Genomic DNA, 9668 nt, shown 5'->3' with positions numbered 1-9668 from the left:
GAAAAAATCTTAGACGCCCAAATCTGCTTCCTGTCTCAAACTCTATTTGTATAAGACAACATTCTCATAAGCCCAGGAAATAAAGATAGGGTAGGACCTATACTAATAATGGTGATATACGTATATTTTTTACTGTGTTTATTGTTTTAAAAATAAAAGTACCTAGATAATAAACATCAGCTTTTAATACTTTTCAACACCAATAGCTTTCAACACCACCGTTAATCTTTATAATATGAATCCTAGTCAGATTCTAAACTGAATTAGATTTATTATGCTCCAGGTTAAGAATTAAAGTTTATCATATTCTGGAAAGGTACCTGGGCTTTGTAATAGCCCTGCCTTTGAATCTAGACTTCAAGTTTGGGCTATGTGGATCTAGCTGCATAAACTACCACAGGTCCAGTTTTCTTTAGCCATAGAGCTGGAATAAATTGTATCTAAATTTGCATCTCAGAGAGTTCTTTTAATGCTTAACTGAGATAGTCTATGCATTGACAAGTACATACTTGGCTTATGGGAAATGATAGTTCACTGAAAGACTAGGCGTGTGAAAGTAACAAGCATCAGAATATGAAGAAGCACTTGGCTAAGTTCGTGGGCTCCATCGTGTTGTTGGGTTTATGATGACTCTTTTCCGTTGTACCTTTATTTATTTAAACCCAGTTTTATTTCTTTCAGACCTGAAGCAATTAAATCCATTATCAATTTCTTATGATTAAGATTTAAACTAGGCAACAGCAGACAAAGTTAATTTATGTAGAGGTAAAAAGTAGGGGTGGGGAGTCTAGAATAGGCTGGAAATATCTAGAAGGAACCTTAGGCAGATGCTGAAAATATTCTATATCATTTTTGCTGTTTACATAAGATTAGTGCACTTTACACACTCTGTTTGTTACACCTTAATAAAAATTTAAAATTATTTTAACTAGGTGTACATAAGGATCAGATCTCCACATATCAAGGCTACTATTAAAGCTAGTCAATTTTATTTTTAAAAAGCCAACCCAGTGAATTTAATCAAGTTCTTGGATTGGCAGAAATTGAAAACTATATCTTACAGAAGCATTTGGCCAGCAGACGTTTGTTTGATCTGGAAATATTTGGCCTGCAAACATTTGTTTAATACACATTAAATTCTGGAAGTTTTACATAAGAATCTTGCTTTCTGGCTTATGGAACACTTGGATGATCTGGCCGCACTGGCTTGGAACAGTGTGTACCCATGTCAGGTGAGGCGTCCCCGCTCCAGTTTGCTTTGGGACCCCCACTGCTTCCTATGATCCCACATCTGCCACTTTTTTAATCTCCAGCCAATTGTCCAGATTGAGTCTTTTCTAGTGGCAGGATGGTTGACAGTTTCTAATGCTAAACTAGGGCTGGGAATCAGTGTGTCTTCTTCTCTTTGATCTCTCCAATGTCCACCATGGCAAGCACTCATCAAGTGTTTGCCAAGTGAGTGGAAAACCCCACATAATGTGCTGACCGCCTGCTTGTGACATCTCCTGTCACTTATCAAGCATGTGAGTTTGCTAGCCTGCTGTGATTCAAACTGCCTTTTTGTACTCGAGTACAAAATGGAGGCTTACGAAAGTGAAAGGAAGAATGTTCTCTACACTGTCCATTTAAATTATGACCTGAAGCAGGTTTTATTATACCAAATTATCATCAGGCTAATTACTTGACAGCCTCTCTCATTACTGCTGGCTGGCGCCATTCAACTGATCTCCTCTGCTGATATCTGGCTGGGGGCTGCGAGGCATATTCTCTCTCAAGAGAAATCTGCTAGCCAGAAAAAGACTCAAACTCCTAAACATTGTACAGGCCACACACATCCCATTTGTAAGTCACAACAAATCTAACATATACTGTAGTGTTTAAGAGCATGTACTTTAACATCAGGCTGCTAGTTTTGTAATCTTGGGCGAGTTTTTCACCCCTCTGAGCCTGAGATTTTTCAGACGTAAAGTGGGTGTAATGATAGTAATTTCCTAGCAGGGCTGTTGGAAGAGTTAAAACAAATATGTACAGTGCTCAGGATCCTTCCTGATACATAATAAACACCCCACTAAGTAATAAGTACATATATTAGTAAATGAATGTAACTGACATTTGCTGTTAGCTTTATACTTTATTTGTTATTTATATTAGCTGTGTAATTTTCCTAGATTGAAAGAGTCATTAATAACGCTATAATTTGTGTTCCACATGCTCTTTCTCCAGTTTTTGTTTCACCCCCAAGGGTAAAAGTGAACCCAAGTGTAATTCCGCTATACCTGTTATTCTTAGCGCCCAGTGATAACTTGGGGTTCCCTAGTGGGAATGTTGAGACTTGGAAGGGATGACCGAGCTCCATGTGTTTATTTGCTCCCGTCTGGCCAGTAACATTCTTGTGAAGAAATACCTTGGTTTCCCCAAAGAATTAGAGGATGTGAAGAAAGAAAAGAAGAAGAGGGATGATATGATTACTTTAGGACTGTTAGCCTCAGACAGCACAATAGAAGCATAATTTAAATTGAAAAATGTGACTTTCAGCAGTAATACCAGCAATGAGAAAATATCATGACCTCTGATTTCTGTATCATAAGTGGTTTATGTCCTACAATTATTATACAGGCAAAGGTATAATAATACTTTGGACTTAACTGACATCTTTTACAATGCTAAGAGGCCTGCTGCCATTATCTCATCAATCTTGAGGTCAGCTTATGGTCAGTTTGGGATAAAAAAGTGTTCACTCAAGTACAAAGTGAGCCTGGCTCAGCTGCTTTGTGTCCACTTTTCTTAGAGTGTCCTCAAGGATCTGACTCCTTTAGACACACTCGGAGTTCTCCAACAAATACAACAAATACAATATTTCCCATAAAATTAAACAAAATGGACTAGAAAAGAGAAACTAGGCCTATTGAGTTTCTCTCTAGGCTCACTGCCCAGTTTTTTGTTTGTTTGTTTGTTTCTTTTGCTTTGACTTTTTTCCAGCCTGGAATATCCATGTGAAAATTTACAGAATTGGGCTAAACTAATTCTGAACCACACGAAAATTTATTTGCTTTTTTTGCCTTATACATCATCATCACCTTGGTCCTCACCAGAGCAATCGATTTTAGATGGCCTCTTTCTTCTATAACAGTGTGATTTCTAAAAAGTGAAATGTACAGGATAACAGTTCTACCCGAATTGTTTACATGATTTTATAAAGTTGAGTTTACTTATTGAGCATCTAATATATACCAGTCATTGCTCCAGATGCTTGGTACTCAGCCATGATCAAAACAAACATCTCCGCCCTCATGAAGCTGACATTGTTCTGAGCAGAGGAATGATTAATAAACATAATACACATGAAAATTATACAGTATGTTAGAAGGTGGTGAGTGCTCTATGACAAGAAAGCAGTCCTGAGGCCAACAGGCCGTCTTTATCTCCTCCACTCATAAAAGTCTCTCAATTCTTCCTAGGAATACTGAGGACGAACTTTTAATTTTTAAAAATATACTCTGTGAAAACGCTTTGAGCTTTTGGAGCATACCATAAAAATACAAGGCCTGGCAAGTAAATGCCATACAGGCATCATTCAAATCTACCTTACAGAGTAGACGAATCTACCTTATAACCGCTAAAGAACAGTATAACTGTTATGCAGAAACACAGATGCAAAGAAGTGGAAAATGAGTAAGGAAACCACATTTTCCTCATTATTTGGTGAGGCTTTCCCTCCATAGACCACCCCCCATTGCAATCTCTAACCACCAAGCACCCTACAAGGACATGTGCAAATCATTAAGGAAAAATGCCAGTGGAAATCTGGTGCTCTGAAATCAAGGCCATCTATCTTGGTCTACAGTTTATCAGCAGAGTAACATAAACCTCTCTTGCCTGCGGGGTTGTCTTTTAAAAGGTAATCAGAAGAAAAGATGTGCCTGAATGGATGAGCTACTAACTTTTAGAGAAAAAATAAAACCTTCATATGTTTTCAGAACTCACCATATTAGTACCGGGAGACACTTAGTGATGTTCTAGATTAGAGTAAGGACTGGAGTCCAGAGATGATAAGTAACTTGCTCAAGGTCACTTAGGTCAGTGGCAGAACCAGAAGCCAAGCCCCACATCCTGGTCGAGGGCCTTGTGGGTTCCATAGCACTGCTTAGATCATCAATGCTTCTTTAAGCATGGGTTGCATAATACTGTATAGTTGATTGCCAAAGGAGCGAGTCAGGTAATAAGAAGTCTAAGTTGTTTGTGAAAGCTTTCTAGATTCTCATAGAAATATGAAGTAGCAGCTCTAAAGCAGGAAATAGAAGACAGGGCTGAGGGCAGGGTTAAGGAGGTGGAGCATGGTAGGGGCAACAGTGTGGCGTGGATGGTCTGTCTTCTAGGTGAGAGAGCTGGTGCACATAGCAGTGTGAAGATCCTCCTATGCACCAAAGTCACGTGCACTGACTGTGAAGAGTGTCACTTCCAGACTTGAGAACTCCAGACCCCACCGCCCTCCCGTCTATGAGTGGCTGCCGGCCCACCACATGGTGATGGGGACACAACATGTGCTGTTTCACTTCCGGTCTTGGGGAAGGTGGGAGAGCGATTGTCCCGCCCACACACTGCTATTAGGGAACATTTGCGCTCTCTCCATGGGCCAGGCTCTGGGCTAAGTGCTTTACTTATATCATCACATTAGATAGGGTCTGTCTTCACATCAGATAGGGTCTATGGTCAGTCCCAATTCAGAGGGAAAAAAAACCTGAGGCATAGAGAAGTTTAGTAATTGGCCCAGGCTCACAAAGCTGGTGAATGCCAAAGTCAGATTTCAGATTCTCTTTTGTAGAGGGCGGTGGTTCAAAGCGGGCTCTGGAGTCAGATTACCAGGTGTGAATCCCATTTCCACTGCTTGCTAACTGTGAAGTGTTCAGCACATTCCCTAACCTCCCCACGCCTCCCTTTTCTCCTCTGTAATGTTGTAACAATAATTATAGTAAAATTGTGGTGATGATTAGAGAATGTAACATAGTAACTACTGATAAATAGTTAATTACTAGTAATGTTATAGTTAACTATAGTTCAACTGCAGGTTGAATCAAATGAAAATGCTATTCTGGTAGACCAAAAATTGTGAAATATTAACAATTTAATATGGTTCAGTCTAATACTAGGTAGGTTTCCATACTTCGTAAGTATAACAATGGTTCCCTTATTCACCTCATAATTTGTAAGGACAGGTGATTTAATTGCTTCAATATTTTTTTTTTCCTTTACTTGCCTGCTTGTTATAGCTTCTCTAAAGAATTACATAGAGATATTCTCTCTTCTAATATAACATAGCACCCATGAGTACCTACATAATATACACAGTACCCGCATCCACCAATCTGTTGACGCCATTGTTACAGAAAACTTGGAGGAGAATACACTCGAAGTGAACTTAAGACAGGACAGAGCTGAGCTATGAGGACATTACTGGTGAAATGCAGAAGGAGCAGAGTCCTGGCTCCTTTAAACCACTGTTAATGTTCTGCTGTTTGTGGGAATGGCATCCCCATTCTAAACGGCTAATTGTGATAAACAGATGTCAAGCATAACCAGTTGTCATTTGCACTGTGGAGATGCACTGTGGAGCTCCTGGTCAACAGTGGGAGCTTAAATTTGACACATTCAAAATTAATTTTGTAGCCTGGCCGCTCTTGAACTTTAGCTTGGTGAGAGCAGCCTGTAACAGAAAAATATGCAACTCAGTTGTGGTGTTGGGGAGGTTGTGGGGTGGGGGAGGAGAACATAAAACTGAGAAAAGAATTTTGCCTACAGAAAAGGGAAAGAAGGCTACTTTTGAAGGAATGCATGGGGCGAGATCTAATGGGAGGTTTCTCTTCTGGAAGATGATTCTCTGTCCCGCCCCGACCATAGTTGCCATCCCACACTTGCCTCAGTCCTATTTCCTTAGATTTCACATTATAGGAATATAAATAGCTCCAGAATTCAAGTGGAACATCCCGAAGAGACAGTTTTCAAGTTAATACAGGAATGCTCTTTAAATAAAATTAGTCTCACCTTTGAAATATAATGACATCTTCGAGGATGCTTTAAACTTGCTTCATGAATGGAGATCACTACTGTATTTAGAGTATAATGTTTTCTGTGATTTCAGAATGCTGCTGCCATGTGCGTGTGTTCCTTCTCCCTCTTCTTTCCACATCTAAAAAATAATCTGCAATTCTTTTAAAGATTCTTTAGCAAGGAGGTTTACAGATTATCTGTGGAGCCTATGACTTGTTTTTTCCCACCATAGCAGCTGCAAAATAATGAAAATGCATGTACATACCCACGAACTCAGACACACTTGGAGCCCTGTTTTCTTTCTGTGTGCGCTATTCCTTTTCTCTCTCTTTGTGTCTATGGTTACTGTTAAGCTGACCCCTACAGTCTGGGGCAAATACCAAAACTTGAATCAAGCACTACTTATCCATACAGCTGCAAAGGGATGCAGTTTCAGGGGCTCGAATGATAGATGTAAGGAAATTCCTGTACGTGGTGGCAGTTTAGGAAAACTTTTACGATTCCATCCACAAAGGTGAGCTGCCTGGCACTTCACTGTGCTGAATTTTAAAACGCAGTGTTTTGTTGTCTTGTTTTTTTACAAATGCTGTCTTTATCAATTTTTGTGTCTGAGGTGATTTTTACAATATTGAATTCTATTGTTGGAAACAATGACTGTAGAAAGATTTTTCTTTTTATTTGATTCTCTCTCCCTTTCTCCTGGTTTATGTGAAAAACTATTGCTTGTAAAAAAAAAAAAAAAAAACCATAGCTAATTAAAAATTGAACTTATTCAGCTGCAAAACAGACCAATGGAGACTGGAGGGAGCGGGGCGGGAGGAAGAGCAGACAGGGCACTGAACAGTTATAGCTGCCAAAATGGTTCATTCTTCCTTACCTTCACTTTAATTGTCATCTTAGTGTATCGTGTTGTTTATGAGTCAAAAAACCTAGAGCTACATTCTTTGGAGAAGGGCAGGAGATGGCTTACCCGTTACCATAGCTGACAAACAGCTTCTCCAGAGTGTGAGGCAGGCATGTGCGTGGACCGGTGTGCCAGCAGCCACTGTAGAAACCGGTTCTCAGGTTCTGGCCGCGTGTACTTCCCCTTCCATCAGGGGCCTGCTGCTGTCAGGCAAGCTGGCTGGTGATTGGCTGGGAGGAAGGCAGTAATCCGACCTGCCCTTTGTACTTGGCTAATCAGGGCAGCCGTTTGATTGCAGGTTCCAAGCAGAGGTGCCTTGGTGGTGTCAGACACCTGTGTCTTAGCTCTTTCCTGGCGCTGGCTCCTGTGGATTCCTTCTGGGCAGGAACTGTGCCACCTCCCTCAAGCCACTGAGCCCCCTTGGTGGGTCAGCTTAGCTCAGTGTCACGCTGGACAGAGATGTCCAACAGACAACTGAGGACAATGGAAATGCCAGCTTAGGACTTCTTAAAGGTAAGTCCCTTTTAAATCAGATATTTCTCAACATTATTTTCTACATTTATCTTGACAGAAAGGCCAGTGTTGGGAAGGTAAACTAAAGAGAGACAGGGAAGTGGTTTAGTTTAGGCCTTTATTATAAAATCACTTGCCTGTTAGTTGTGCTGGCAAAATGATACCAAGGCATTAATAAAGATGTAGGGTCAGGGGCGAGAGGGACTTGACAAATTACTGTAACCCTTTCAGGCACTCATCTCATCGTGGTATGTTCTTTCCTATTTGGTGAGGAGCTCAAGTGATGATAAAATAAAGTAACTTTTAATTAAGTCTAACAAATATACTATGCACTAAATGTATAGTGACGTGAAGGCAGGCTGAATATCCTGGCTCCTTCCAGTTGTGCAACCCCAGGATTTCTAGTCTCATTTTAATTACTGCTTATTTTTAAAGCTCTCTTTAACTTTTTTCTCATGTGATATAAAAGCAGTTTTTCTTTTAAAGGTTTGTTCAACATTGGGGAATTAGTGAGTTTTATTTCAGCATGGGGTTTGATTGTATTGCTTGGCTCACTTCACTCATCCTTATGTTTGAAAGAAAGACAGATTCTTACTGCAAGCACTCAAATTTGAGTGACAGATGCTAAAGAATATCGAGCCATGATTCTGATTAGACTTAAGCTCTACTGTGATTTCATTTTACTTGTAAGTTGATTGACAAATACATCAAGGTCCATCCACCCTTTCTTCCCTCTTGGATTGCTAACAGCATACTTGCAAGTTCTAGGATTCAGTAATCCAAGGTTGGCAAAAAGGCTAGTAGTTTGGGACTAGTGCTTACACCCCTGCCTATTTTGCTGTGATAGAGAGGAAGTAATTTTCCCTTCAATTTTTATTTTTTGAACGAAAACTTTCTATAAGTGGATAAAGGTCCATTTATAAATCCAAAGAGGTTCTGAGACTACTTTTCCCACCTTTTTAATTCCAAAGATAAGTCATCTTTGTATGGGGAAGGATAAATACCATCTTAGCCTTAATTGCTATCTTAAAAAATGAAACAAAACACGCTATCCATCAAAAAACCTGTGTCCTGAAAAGATATGGAAAGGAAGAGAGAGCGGGTTGGAAAACCTCTTTATCTCCAGTTCTGAATGATTCTGTTCAAGTAGTAAACAGTAATAGAGAGACAGACAGAGGTGACAAAAAGAGGCAACAAGCATGCAGAAACCATTCACTTATACTCTATGTTAATTATCCTAAAATATGTCTTTTTCTTTTAATGTTTATAGCCAGCTGGAAATTTCCATCTTTCTCAGCTGTTAGCTAACTTGTCTTTATAAAAACATTTTCCTATAATAAGATCAACATGTTAGTAATACTAAATATAAATACTAAAAATGACCGTTTTGATAAATAAAAGCATCAGAAATAACATTATCCATGTGGTAAAATGTGGTCATCACACAAGTCTATGGCAATCGTTTTTAATATAATGTACATGCAAATAGTACAGGTGATATTAATAGTACAGGTGATGGTAACTAAAAAAAATTACACTGGTTGGTAAGTATATTGGTGCATACTACGTGAATTTACAGTGTTGAGGGAGTTAAAGGAGAAATGGACATGGAAAAGCTAAACAAATATATATTTAGCATCGATTTAAATTTCAAAATTTGACCTCCACTTATGAATTACAACCTTGAGTGTGTATAAATCCAAATGATTTCCTGGGTTAAGGATAAGTCATTTTTGTATTCAGAAGGATAAATACCACCTTAGCCTTAATCACTATCTTAAAAAATGAAACAAACCACTATCCATTAAAAACCCTGTGTCTTGAAAAGATACAGAAAAGAAAAGAAAGCTAATTGGTAATCTTCTTTTATTTCTAGTTAAAGAGAAAATAAAGTCACAAAAAAAAACCATGTTTCATATTAAGAGTATAGAAAACCCTTGTGCATATCTGCAGAGAACCATGGGACCCCCAAATATGTAATTTAACATAATTGTTAGTAACTAAGACACACACATATATTTCATTCCAAGACATTATCATTAGAGAGTTAGATTGGGATAAAGGATTAAATATCTTAAATTCATTTTTCCCCAGTGACAATTTTTAAGTCTCCTTTCTGGAGCCGTGGAATGTCTGCCAGGCTCTTCATCTGCCTGAGACGTGGTGAGGGTCCCCTCTGGTGTCATGATAGCACACAATGGGGCAC

The 9668-nt window shown here is 39.1% G+C and overlaps 2 long non-coding RNA genes across 4 annotated transcripts in view; one reads left to right on the top strand and one right to left on the bottom strand.

Moving 5' to 3' along the window:
* Positions 1-2118: 2118 nt before the first annotated feature.
* LOC112476322 lies at positions 2119-7103 on the bottom strand. 2 transcript variants are annotated; one of them, XR_003045026.1, is made up of 3 exons: positions 7016-7103; positions 6040-6184; positions 2119-5701 (listed from the first exon to the last, which is right to left on the bottom strand). It is a non-coding gene; the product is annotated as an uncharacterized LOC112476322 (long non-coding RNA). The 2 variants fall into 2 exon arrangements; XR_003045025.1 differs by having other exon boundaries at positions 2119-6184.
* A 153-nt stretch (positions 7104-7256) lies between these two features.
* Positions 7257-9668, top strand: part of LOC112476321 — a 28532-nt gene continuing 26120 nt past the window's right edge. For both annotated transcript variants that reach the window (XR_003045024.1, XR_003045023.1), the window contains exon 1: positions 7257-7462. This is a non-coding gene — a long non-coding RNA (uncharacterized LOC112476321). The remainder of the gene's footprint in view (positions 7463-9668) is intronic.

Source organism: Pteropus alecto, unplaced genomic scaffold (assembly GCF_000325575.1).
Source record: "Pteropus alecto unplaced genomic scaffold, ASM32557v1 scaffold161, whole genome shotgun sequence".
Lineage (NCBI taxonomy): Eukaryota > Metazoa > Chordata > Mammalia > Chiroptera > Pteropodidae > Pteropus > Pteropus alecto.
The sequence above is the reverse complement of the archived record's forward strand: the minus strand, read 5'-3'. Positions and strand labels throughout refer to the sequence as shown.